Source organism: Oncorhynchus mykiss, chromosome 3, assembly GCF_057628025.1.
Source record: "Oncorhynchus mykiss isolate SJ-2025 chromosome 3, ASM5762802v1, whole genome shotgun sequence".
NCBI lineage: Eukaryota > Metazoa > Chordata > Actinopteri > Salmoniformes > Salmonidae > Oncorhynchus > Oncorhynchus mykiss.
The window spans coordinates 48,606,213-48,620,241 of NC_143024.1; the positions used below are offsets into that span (position 1 = coordinate 48,606,213).

Sequence of the window (14,029 nt, forward strand, 5' to 3'; positions counted from 1 at the left end):
TGGAAAGGCACACACCTGACTATATAAGGTCCCACAGTTGACAATGCATGTCAGAGCAAAAACCAAGCCATGAGGTAGAAGGAATTGTCCATAGAGCCATCAGAGCCATCGGTTCCCATTTATGTTGTTGTTCTTATCTAAGTTTTTCCTGGGGGGTTATGAGGGGAGAGACATGCTGATGTTTGTCTTGTGGTGGATTAATGAGAATTAGTTGGGTAACATAAGTCATTACGATGTCATATCTGCATAATATTCTTATGTGATATACTTTTTATTAGAATGTATTTCTAATAGACTCTAGTGTTGGCAGATGCATTTCTTCCCTCAGCTGGGGCTCAGTCATTTGGGGCCCAGAGAGGGGAGAGGTCAGGCTTGTCTTTTACAAGTCTCTGGTGCTATGCAGAATATCAGAAAGGGAAGAGGACAGTATGGAACATTGTCTTCATATGTGAATGTATCTGTTAAACCATGTGAAGGGATGGCGTGATTAAGAGGGAACCAATTACTTGTCTCCACAATGTCTGTGTGCAAGTCACTCCCCTCAGTGAGCTTGTCCATCAGTGGAGTCAAGAGGGGGTTTACTTGAGATGGGAGTATCTAGAATTGAGTTATGCCTTGGATGAGGTATTGTTTTGGTACTATGAAGTACCAGGAACGAGATTAGAACCTCGTTTTAGAGACCAAACTGAGTGATAATTTATAGCGAATGCTATCTCACTAATGGATACTACTTTCTCAAGTAAAAGGCCCTTTCTGAAGAGTTCCTAAGATCTGTGGTTTGTCATGTAAGTTGAGAGGGGTGTATCTTGGCTATAAAATATATTTGTATTCTTCTGTAGTCACTCTCAAAAGGGCTCTTATTAAGCTATTAAGCTCATATTATTAAAGATTAAGTTTAAGTATAACTCTGACTGGTGTGTGGTTTGTAACTCTCCTCATTTGGTAATACAGGAAAATGCCAAAATGTCTCCCTGTGTGCTAATGGTGCCTGGTTCTTCGACAGTCCTAGCATTAAGATCCCCACAGATCAGAGCATTCTTCTAGGCCTGGAATTGACTGATATCTTCTAGGATGGAGAATCTCTCTCTTTCTTGTAGGCTCCTGTTGCATGGGTGGAGGTGCTGAGGGGTGCAGGAGTGGCTCAGTCCTGGTGAAGCCCATAGGGGGGTATCTGTTGCTGGTTTGGGGGGTTCGGTTGTGCTGGGTTTAGGTGCTGGGGGGGGGGGGGGGGGGGGGTGGCAGGGTGGAGGTTGGCTGTGCTGGCTTTGGGGTTTGATGATGGGTGTGGTCGGTGGTACTCCTCTCTTGGCGGGGGGCCTCTCAGTGCATGTCTGCTGGGGTGTGGGGCTGGTCTCTGCTGGGTTGGAGCTCTTCTGATGCTCCTATTGGATTTGATGCGCTGGCATTCTAGGGTGACGTTCTTCAGCCAAAGGTGGGGACTGATGTACAGTACCAGTCAAAAGTTTGGACACCTACTCTTTCAAGGGTTTTTCTTTATATTTATTATTTTCTACATTGTAGAATAATATTGAAGATATCAACACTATGAAATAACACATGGAATATGTTACTTTTGGGATAGGGGGCAGCATTTTCACTTTTGTGGATGAATGGCGTGCCCAGAGCGAACTGACTCCTACTCTGTCCCAGATGCTAATATGTATATCATCCAGACAAAAACTCGAAAAGTTCCGTTACAGGTCATAGAAACAAGTCAAATGATGTATGGAATCAATCTTTAGGATGTTAACATAAAACATCAATAATGTTCCAACCGGAGAATTCCTTTGTCTGAAGAAAAGCACTGGAACGAGAACTAAGTCTGTCAGGAGCGCGCGTCACAAGCCTGAGACACTCTGCCAGACCACTGACTCAAACAGGTCACATGAGCCCCTCCTTTATAGTATAATCCTCATTCAAGTTTCTAAAGACAGTTGACATCTAGTGGAAGCCGTAGGAAGTGCAACTTGACTCCATAGACACTGTGTATTCGGTAGGCCAAGCTTTGAAAAACTACAAACCTCAGGTTTCCCACTTCCTGGTTGGATTTTTCTCAGGTTTTCCCCTGCCATATAAGTTCTGTTATACTCAGACATCATTCAAACAGTTTTAGAAACTTCAGAGTGTTTTCTATCCAATACTAATAATAAAATGCATATATTAGAAACTGAGACTGGGGAGCAGGCCGTTTACTTTAGGCACCTTATTCATTAAGCTACTCAATACTGCCCCCCAGCCATAAAAAGTAAAATTCCACCTGTCTCAATCATTTCTAGTGAGGTTGATCAGGCCTCACCAGAAAGTCAGGACAAAGATCATTCAACACCATTACGTATTTATTTTCTATTTTCTTTCCCTGTCCTTCAGAAACCATTTAAAAAATATTTGAAACATTTCCAACATTCTGCTTACCCAATTTAAAACCAAATTGAAGAGACCCCACACAATAAATCCCACAGTATTAACACCACTAACCCATTTTCATAACCAGTAAGTTGTGTGTGTGTGTGTACTAAACCGTAGGTCAAAACACACACATAACCAGGCCTTACTTATCTGGGAGCTCCTTTTACAGCCTAATCCGGATACCTTCATACTTATAACACTGTAGCATTTCACTAACTGCTCTCCCAAGACCACAGTCTTGGGAAGCATTCCAAAGAGATAATGAAACCCCCACTTCTGGTAAAGAAAGTGTACATTTCATTAGCATTTACTATGCTACATCTTAATCAGCAACCCAAAAATTTCAACTACAAACAAAACATGAAAATGAGTCCACTGTCATCCCTTCAATCATTAAACCTTTGCTTTAATCCACCCAACATTTATGTATCCTTTATTAGCATACTACCCTTAGACACAGCGGCATATCTCTCGCCACAAATCTAACGATTTACTGGTCTCTCTTTCCCCCAACAACAGTTTTTTTAAGTTAATTTTAGATTTGGTAACTCCAATGCTGTTGTTTGACAGACTTTCTTCTTTAAACTCTACTAACAATTACTCACACTTAACTCCACTCTAATTCCCTGTGACTCCTCCTACCTTTTGTCCATTCTATAGATCTATTTCAGAATAAGACAACATAAAATGTCTCATGAGATTAAAAAAAAAACAGGGTTTCCAGATTTTTGCACGGAATGTTTGGCCTCATTTTAATATGTTACCTTTTTTAGAATCCATTCCCCTGGCATTTCACAGATTCTTCAACCCAAAATACCCTTTCCTGTGGCAAATTCAGCCAATTCTTCATTGTAAGGAATCGCGATATTTAATCCCAGGCATCTATTAAAAAGTTGTTTGAAACATTGCCTATGTCTCTCTTCACATAGAAACTGTAATCTCCATTAACCACTATCAATCGAACCGAGACCATACACTGTTATGTAACATTTTCCTGTCCCGCTGCATTCAAGAGGGCTTGTTGCTGCTCTTTTGACAAAGATGCAAACACTTGCAACGTAGCATCCCCCTGAATCCCACGAGTGCAGTAGTCTCCATTACCACTCTACATTCTTCCAATGACCAACAGCCCCACATTTAAAACAGGGATCTGTCCACCTACGCTTTGATGTTTTTTCACAATTTTTTCCTCTTTGTCTTACCTTGGCCATTGAAACCGCTGTTAGTGACTTTCACTGTGACCATATTAATCCCGTGCACGACTGTGAAGTGAGAGGAGTTCTATTCCACTTTCAAAGCATCCTGATCCATTTCATCCACTACCCCTGCAATTGCCGTTTTGATCACAGGTTTCAAACCTGCCATCAAAGCCAACGTACAAATTCCATCAATGTACTCATGACCCAGTATTTTTGGAGCTGAGTACATCGGTTATACTCTTCTGTTGATAAAAGACCGACATCAAAACACTTGCAATTTCTCATTGATGTTATTGTGCCATACTGCAAAAGCATCTCTGAGTTCTTTATTAGATTGGAATTTTCCGTCAGCGGGTTATGCTGACCAATTTTATCTAGATCGAGCCGAATTAATAAATATAGGCAAATTTGGGCAGTCTTGATACAACATTTTGAACATTAATGCAATGGTTCATTGGATCAGTCTAGAACTTTGCACATACGCTGCTGCCATCTAGTGGCCAAAATCTAAATTGCAGCTGGCTGGAATAATACACTATGGCCTTTCTCTTGCATTTCAAAGGTGATGGTAAAAAAAATACAAAATAATGTTTTTTTTCTCTTTGTATTATCTTTTACTAGATCTATTGTGCTATATTCTCCTTCATTCCTTTCACATTTCCACAAATGTCAGTGTTTCCTTTCAAATGGTGCCAAGAAATACATATCCTTGCTTCAGGGCCTGTTACAGGCAATTAGATTTGGGAATGTCATTTTAGACAAAAATTGAAAAAAGGGGCGGACCATTATAGGCAGAATCGGGGCCATCTGTCGCCATTTCAAAAGTTATTATTCCGAAACCTGATGGTGTCCAGGGTGTTTAGAACTCATCAGATGGATCTGATGGCATCACATTCTAACCCAAACAAATCTGAGCTCCATCTAATTAGTTTAACCTCTCTAGGATAGGGAACGCTCGCGTCCCACTTGGCCAAAAACCAGGGAAAAGCAGTGCGGCAAATTCAAATAAATTGATATAAAACTCAAACTTCCATTAAATCACACATGTAAGATACTCAATTAAAGCTACACTCGTTGTGAATCCAGCCAACATGTCAGATTTTAAAAAGGCTTTTCGGCGAAAGCATAAGAAGCTATTATCTGATGATAGCACAACAGTAAACTAAGAGGGTAGCATATTTCAACCCTGCAGGCGCTACACAAAACTTTTGTAATACAACTTTAGGTATTTTTAAACGTTAATAATCGATCAAATTGAATACGGGTCTATCTGTTTTCAATAGAGGATGAGAGGAAACTAACGCTACTTTTCATGTCTTGGCCAACTCTCAACAGTGTTACGCAGTTCCTAGATGGCATACTTCTTCATTGCATAAATGAAGAACCTCAACCAAATTCCAAAGACTGGTGACATCCAGTGGAAGCGGTAGGAACTGAAAACAGGTTCCTAAGAAATATAATTTGCCAATGAGAACTCAGTGAACAGACAGAGACCTAAAAAAAAAGAAAAATCTGAAAAGCCTTGTCCTCGAAGTCCACTGACTGGGGCTCCGCAAAATACTCTCGGTTCCACCACCACCTCTTTTTTTCACGTACAGGTCGTTAACGGATCGCAATGTTGTATCCAAAGTTCCGTCGGAAGAGTCTGTGCGTAAGCTTCCGTAACAGCTTGTGTACAGTAGCGTTGTCATAGTGATGGCTTGCATTGACGAAATCGGCAAATCCCAGCGTCTGGGTATAGCTGCGTATATGTTTTGGGCCCCGCTCCAAGTGACATCATTCCCATGGCAATAGAGATTCCGATGGGCGCCAGCAGAATGTTGTCGGTCTGGTTGACATCGTTCCGAAGGCTACGGTAGAGTTTAAAGCCAAAGTGGGCGTTGACCAAATTGATTCGTTGGAGGCGCGAGTGGCCATGGAATAGGCATAGGAGTCTGGCCCGCCGCGTCTTTGGGTCTGGGGGTTCAGCGAAGATGTCGATATCTGGAGCGGAGTTGCGATCTCATCAATCTCATCCCCTTCACTGTAATAATATAAATATTTTGAAAATAGCTAACCCACAAGCATGCACCATGCTCCAGCCAACTGTGCCACTTCAATCAAACATATGTCTACAGAGCTTCCCAGTGCTCAAATCACATGACACAAATATAAATTTTCACAAAGTTTGCTGCTTCAGTGTCTTTAGATATTTTGTTACTATGGAATACTGAAGTATAATTAGAAGCATTTCTAAGTGTCAATGGCTTTTATTGACAATTACATGAAGTTGATGCAAAGAGTCAATATTTGCAGTCTTTTTCAAGACCTCTGCAATCTGCCCTGGCATGCTGTCAATTAACTTACTGCTGGCAGCACATTCTGGCATAATCAATGCTTGGAGTTTTTCAGAACTTGTGGGTTTTTGTTTGTCCACCCGCCTCTTGAGGATTGACCACAAGTTCTCAATGGGATTAAGGTCTGGAGAGTTTCCTGGCCGTGGACCCAAAATACAATGTTTGGTTCCCCGAGCCACTTAGCTATCACTTTTTCCTTATGGCAAGGTGCTCCATCATGCTGGAAAAGGCATTGTTCGTCATCAAACTGTTTCCTGGATGGTTGGGAGAAGTTGCTCTAGGAGGATGTGTTTGTACCATTCTTTATTCATGGCTGTGTTCTTAGGCAAAATTGTGAGTGAGCCCACTCCCTTGGCTGAGAAGCAACCCCACACATGAATGGTCTCAGGATGCTTTACTGTTGGCATAACACAGGATTGATGGTAGCGCTCACCTTGTCTTCTCCGGAAATGTTTTTTTTTCCGGATGCCCCAAACAATCGGAAAGGGGATTCATCAGAGAAAATGACTTTACCCCAGTCCTCAGCAGTCCAATCCCTGTACATTTAGAAGAATATCAGTCTGTCCTTGATGTTTTTCCTAGGAAGAAGTGGCTTCTTTGCTGCCCTTCTTGACACCAGGCTATCCTCCAAAAGTCTTTGCCTCACTGTGCATGCAGATGCACTCGCACCTGCCTGCTGTCATTACTGAGCAAGCTCTGTACTGATGGTGCCCCGATTCCGCAGCTGAATCAACATTAGGAGACGGTCCTGGTGCTTGCTGGACTTTCTTGTGCTCCCTGAAGCCTTCTTCACAACAATTGAACCGCTCTCCTTGAAGTTCTTTATGATCCGATAAATGATTGATTTAGGTGCAATCTTACTGGCAGCAATATCCTTGCCCTTGAAGCCCTTTTTGTGCAAAGCAATGATGACGGCACGTGTTTCCTTGCAGGTAACCATGCTTGACAGAGGATGAACAATGATTCCAAGCACCACCCTCCTTTTGAAGCTTCTAGTCTGTTATTCGAACTCAATCAGCATGACAGAGTGATCTCCAGCCTTGTCCTCGTCAACACTCACACATGCGTTAATGAGAGAATCACTGACATGATGTCAGCTGGTCCTTTTGTGGCAGGTCTGAAATGCAGTGGAAATATTTTGGGGAGATTCAGTTCATTTGCATGGCAAAGAGGGACTGCAATTCATTGCAATTCATCTGATCAATCTTCATAACATTCTGGAGTATATGCAAATTGCCATCATACAAACTGAGGCAGCAGACTTTGTGAAAGTGAATATTTGCGTCATTCTCAAAATGTTTGGCCACGACTGTACTCATCCTCTAACAATGTATATCACCTACCTGTAGTCATCCCCCCCCTCGGCCAGGATCTTGTCAAAGTCAATGTAGTCTTCGTCCTCGAAGCCTTCCAGGGGCAGATCGTTGGTCACAGTGTTCTCTTTGTGGAACTCCAGAGGAATGTTCTCCATGTCCAGACCTCCACCCTGGCTAAGGCCTCGTGGGTCTGGCTCAGGGTTTGGGGTCGGACTCTGGTCATAGAATCTGAAGTGAGAGCCCAGGTCCTTGACACCGACCCCAGTGTTTCTAGTCAGGACTGCATCTTAAGCCACCACACAGCAGGAATCAGGAACCCACCATTTGAGAAACACTGACCTAAGGTATTTATCATGCGCAAATAACCATGGTCAATATCAACATGTTTAGCCTTTTTTTGGTTGGATACCTAAGACAGTTTCCCCATACACCAAAGAACATCCAAACGGGTTATTAGACTTGAATTAACACTTTATTAAAACCCTTTCATTGTGGACAGTTTTCAGCAAGTTGCAACATTGAAATACAGAAAAACTTTTTTACATAAACAAGCTCTAAATCATGTTTGATGCACTCTGGATGTCCATGTTTTGCTGTGCTTTCTATTTGAGATGAAATGAACATTGTGGACAGTTTTCAGCAAGTTGCAACATTGAAATACAGAAAAAACTTTTTTACATAAACAAGCTCTAAATCATGTTTGATGCACTCTGGATGTCCATGTTTTGCTGTGCTGTCTATTTGAGATGAAATTAACATTGTGGACAGTTTTCAGCAAGTTGAAACATTGAAATACAGATTTTATTTTTTTCCATAAACAAGCTCTAAATCATGTTTGATGCACTCTGGATGTCCATTTTTTGCTGTGCTGTCTATTTGAGATGAAATGAACATTGTGGACAGTTTTCAGCAAGTTGCAACATTGAAATACAGAAAAAACTTTTTTACATAAAAAAGCTGTAAATCATATTTGATGCACTCTGGATGTCCATGTGTTGCTGTGCTGTCTATTTGAGATTAAATGAACATTGTGGACAGTTTTCAGCAAGTTGCAACATTGAAATACAGAAAAAACATTTTAAAAAAACAAGCTCTAAATCATGTTTGATGCACTCTGGATGTCCATTTTTTGCTGTGCTGTCTATTTGAGATGAAATGAACATTGTGGACAGTTTTCAGCAAGTTGAAACATTGAAATACAGAAAAAAAATGTTTTTCCATAAACAAGCTCTAAATCATGTTCGATGCACTCTGGATGTCCATGTTTTGCTGTGCTGTCTATTTGAGATGAAATTAACATTTTGGACAGTTTTCAGCAAGTTGCAACATTGAAATACAGAAAAAAACATTTATTTCCATAAACAAGCTCTAAATAATGTTTGATGCACTCTGGATGTCCATTTTTTGCTGTGCTGTCTATTTGAGATGAAATGAACATTGTGGACAGTTTTCAGCAAGTTGCAACATTGAAATACAGAACAAACTTTTTTACATAAACAAGCTCTAAATCATGTTTGATGCACTCTGGATGTCCAATTTTTGCTGTGCTGTCTATTTGAGATGAAATGAACATTGTGGACAGTTTTCAGCAAGTTGAAACATTGAAATACAGATTTTTTTTTTCCATAAACAAGCTCTAAATCATGTTTGATGCACTCTGGATGTCCATTTTTTGCTGTGCTGTCTATTTGAGATGAAATGAACATTGTGGACAGTTTTCAGCAAGTTGCAACATTGAAATACAGAAAAAACGTTATTCCATAAACAAGCTCTAAATCATGTTTGATGCACTCTGGATGTCCATGTTTTGCTTTGCTGTCTATTTGAGATGAAATGAACATTGTGGACAGTTTTCAGCAAGTTGCAACATTGAAATACAGAAAAAACTTTTTTACATAAACAAGCTCTAAATCATGTTTGATGCACTCTGGATGTCCATGTTTTTATGTGCTGTCTATTTGAGATGAGATGAACATTGTGGACAGTTTTCAGCAAGTTGCAACATTGAAATGCAGAAAAAAACATTTATTTCCATAAACAAGCTCTAAATCATGTTTGATGCACTTTGGATGTTCAATTTTTGCTGTGCTTTCTATTTGAGATGAAATGAACATTGTGGACAGTTTTCAGCAAGTTGCAACATTGAAATACAGAAAAAAACATTTATTTCCATAAACAAGCTCTAAATCATGTTTGATGCACTCTGGATGTCCATTTTTTGCTGTGCTGTCTATTTGAGATGAAATGAACATTGTGGACAGTTTTCAGCAAGTTGCAACATTGAAATACAGAAAAAACTTTTTTACATAAACAAGCTCTAAATCATGTTTGATGCACTCTGGATGTGCATTTTTTGCTGTGCTGTCTATTTGAGATTAAATTAACATTGTGGACATTTTTCAGCAAGTTGAAACATTGAAATACAGATTTTATTTTTTTCCATAAACAAGCTCTAAATCATGTTTGATGCACTCTGGATGTCCATTTTTTGCTGTGCTGTCTATTTGAGATGAAATGAACATTGTGGACAGTTTTCAGCAAGTTGCAACATTGAAATACAGAAACAACTTTTTTACATAAACAAGCTCTAAATCATGTTTGATGCACTTTGGATGTTAAATTTTTGCTGTGCTTTCTATTTGAGATGAAATGAACATTGTGGACAGTTTTCAGCAAGTTGCAACATTGAAATACAGAAAAAAACATTTATTTCCATAAACAAGCTCTAAATCATGTTTGATGCACTCTGGATGTCCATTTTTTTGCTGTGCTGTCTATTTGAGATGAAATGAACATTGTGGACAGTTTTCAGCAAGTTGCAACATTGAAATACAGAAAAAACTGTTTTACATAAACAAGCTCTAAATCATGTTTGATGCACTCTGGATGTCCAATTTTTGCTGTGCTGTCTATTTGAGATGAAATGAACATTGTGGACAGTTTTCAGCAAGTTGCAACATTGAAATACAGAAACAACTTTTTTACATAAACAAGCTCTAAATCATGTTTGATGCACTTTGGATGTTAAATTTTTGCTGTGCTTTCTATTTGAGATGAAATGAACATTGTGGACAGTTTTCAGCAAGTTGCAACATTGAAATACAGAAAAAAACATTTATTTCCATAAACAAGCTCTAAATCATGTTTGATGCACTCTGGATGTCCATTTTTTTGCTGTGCTGTCTATTTGAGATGAAATGAACATTGTGGACAGTTTTCAGCAAGTTGCAACATTGAAATACAGAAAAAACTGTTTTACATAAACAAGCTCTAAATCATGTTTGATGCACTCTGGATGTCCAATTTTTGCTGTGCTGTCTATTTGAGATGAAATGAACATTGTGGACAGTTTTCAGCAAGTTGAAACATTGAAATACAGATTTTTTGTTGTTGTCCATAAACAAGCTCTAAATCATGTTTGATGCACTCTGGATGTCCATTTTTTGCTGTGCTCTCTATTTGAGATGAAATGAACATTGTGGACAGTTTTCAGCAAGTTGCAACATTGAAATACAGAAAAAACATTTTTTCCATAAACAAGCTATAAATCATGTTTGATGCACTCTGGATGTCCATGTTTTGCTTTGCTGTCTATTTGAGATGAAATTAACATTGTGGACAGTTTTCAGCAAGTTGCAACATTTAAATACAGAAACAACTTTTTTACATAAACAAGCTATGAATCATGTTTGATGCACTCTGGATGTCCATGTTTTGCTGTGCTGTCTATTTGAGATGAAATGAACATTGTGGACAGTTTTCAACAAGTTGCAACATTGAAATGCAGAAATAAGCACTTTTCCATAAACAAGCTCTAAATCATGTTTGATGCACTCTAAATAAAAAAAAAACATTTATGTTTATTCGAGTTGTTATGAAAACACTGTAGACAGTTTTCAGCAAGTTGCAACATTGAAATGCAGAAATAAGCACTTTTCCATAAACAAGCTCTAAATCATGTTTGATGCACTCTGGATAAAAAAAAAAATATTTGTTATGTTTATTCGAGTTGTTATGAAAACACTGTAGACTGTTTAGAGCAAGTTGCAACATTGAAATGCAGAAATATGCACTTTTCCATAAAAAAGCTCTAAATCATGTTTGATGCACTCTGGATAAAAAAAAAACATTTGTTTATGTTTATTCGAGTTGTTATGAAATCACTGTTTTCAGCAAGTTGCAACATTGAAATGCAGAAATAAGCACTATTCCATAAACAAGCTCTAAATCATGTTTGATGTACTCTGGATAAAAAAAAAACATTTGTTATGTTTATTCGAGTTGTTATGAAAACACTGTAGACTGTTTTCAGCAAGTTGCAACATTGAAATGCAGAAATAAGCCATTTTCAAAAAACAAGCTCTAAATCATGTTTGTTACACTACTGGATATTTTTTTTTTGTTGTTATGTTTATTCGAGATGTTATGAAAACACTGTAGACTGTTTTCAGCAAGTTGCAACATTGAAATGCAGAAATAAGTACTTTTCTATAAACAAGCTCTAAATCATGCTTGATGCACTCTGGATAAAAATAAAACATTTGTTATGTTTATTCGAGTTGTTATGAAAACACTGTTTTCAGCAAGTTGTAACATTGAAATGCAGAAATAAGCACTTTTTCATAAACAAGCTCTAAATCATGTTTGATGCAATCTGGATAAAAAAAAAAACATTTATGTTCATTCGAGTTGATATTGAAAACACTGTAGACTGTTTTTCAGCAAGTTGCAACATTGTAAAGCAGAAATAAGCACTATTCCATAAACAACCTCTAAATCATGTTTGATGCACTCTGGATGTCCAATTTTTGCTGTGCTGTCTATTTGAGATTAAATGAACATTGTGGACAGCTTTCAGCAAGATGCAACATTGAAATGCAGAAATATGCACTATTCCATAAACAAGCTCTAAATCATGTTTGATGCACTCTGGATAAAACAAACATTTGTTATGTTTATTCGAATTGTTTTGAAAACACTGCAGACTGTTTTTCAGCAAGTTGCAACATTGTAATGCAGAAATAAGCACTATTCCATAAACAAGCTCTAAATCATGTTTGATGCACTCTGGATAAAAAAAAAAACATTTGTTATGTTTATTCGAGTTGTTATGAAAACACTGTTTTCAGCAAGTTGCAACATTGAAATGCAGAAATAAGCACTATTCCATAAACAAGCTCTAAATCATGTTTGATGCACTCTGGATGTCGAATTTTTGCTGTGCTGTCTATTTGAGATGAAATGAACATTGTGGACAGTTTTCAGCAAGTTGCAACATTGAAATGCAGAAATGAGCATTTTTCAAAAAACAAGCTCTAAATCGTGTTTGTTACACTACTGGATATTTTTTTTTTTTTGTTATGTTTATTCGAGATGTTATGAAAACACTGTAGACTGTTTTCAGCAAGTTGCAACATTGATATGCAGAAATAAGTAATTTTCTATAAACAAGCTCTAAATCATGCTTGATGCACTCTGGATGAAAAGAAAACATTTGTTATGTTTATTCGAGTTGTTATGAAAACACTGTAGACTGTTTTTCAGCAAGTTGCAACATTGAAATGCAGAAATAAGCACTTTTACATAACAAGCTCTAAATCATGTTTGATGCACTCTGGATTAAAAAAAAAACATTTGTTTATGTTTATTCGAGTTGTTATGAAAACACTGTTTTCAGCAAGTTGCAACATTGAAATGTCCAAATAAGCACTTTTCCATAAACAAGCTCTAAATCATGTCTGATGCACTCTGGATAAAAAAACAAACATTTGTTATGTTTATTCGAGTTGTTATGAAAACACTGTAGACTGTTTTTCAGCAAGTTGCAACATTGAAATGCAGAAATAAGCACTTTTACATAACAAGCTCTAAATCATGTTTGATGCACTCTGGATAAAAAAAAAATCATTTGTTTATGTTTATTCGAGTTGTTATGAAAACACTGTAGACTGTTTTTCAGCAAGTTGCAACATTGTAATGCAGAAATAAGCACTATTCCATCAACAAGCTCTAAATCATGTTTGATGCACTCTGGATTAAAAAAAAAACATTTGTTTATGTTTATTCGAGTTGTTATGAAAACACTGTTTTCAGCAAGTTGCAACATTGAAATGTCCAAATAAGCACTTTTCCATAAACAAGCTCTAAATCATGTCTGATGCACTCTGTATAAAAAAACAAACATTTGTTATGTTTATTCGAATTGTTTTGAAAACACTGTAGACTGTTTTTCAGCAAGTTGCAACATTGTAATGCAGAAATAAGCACTATTCCATAAACAAGCTCTAAATCATGTTTGATGCACTCTGGATAAAAAAAAAAAAAATTGTTATGTTTATTCGAATTGTTTTGAAAACACTAGACTGTTTTTCAGCAAGTTGCAACATTGAAATGCAGAAATAAGCATTTTTCAAAAAACAAGCTCTAAATCATGTTTGTTACACTACTGGATAAACTTTTTTTTGTTATGTTTATTCGAGATGTTATGAAAACACTGTAGACTGTTTTCAGCAAGTTGCAACATTGAAAGGCAGAAATAAGCACTATTCCATAAAAAAGCTTTAAATCATGTTTGATGCACTCTGGGTAAAAAAAACATTTGTTATGTTTATTCGAGTTGATATTGAAAACACTGTTTTCAGCAAGTTGCAACATTGTAATGCAGAAATAAGCACTATTCTATAAACAAGCTCTAAATCATGCTTGATGCACTCTGGATGAAAAGAAAACATTTGTTATGTTTATTCGAGTTGTTATGAAAACACTGTAACTG

The 14,029-nt window shown here is 37.6% G+C and overlaps 1 pseudogene; it reads right to left on the reverse strand.

Moving 5' to 3' along the window:
- Positions 1 to 4,953: 4,953 nt before the first annotated feature.
- The window catches only part of LOC110504063 (uncharacterized), a 67,556-nt pseudogene continuing 58,480 nt past the window's right edge, over positions 4,954 to 14,029 (reverse strand).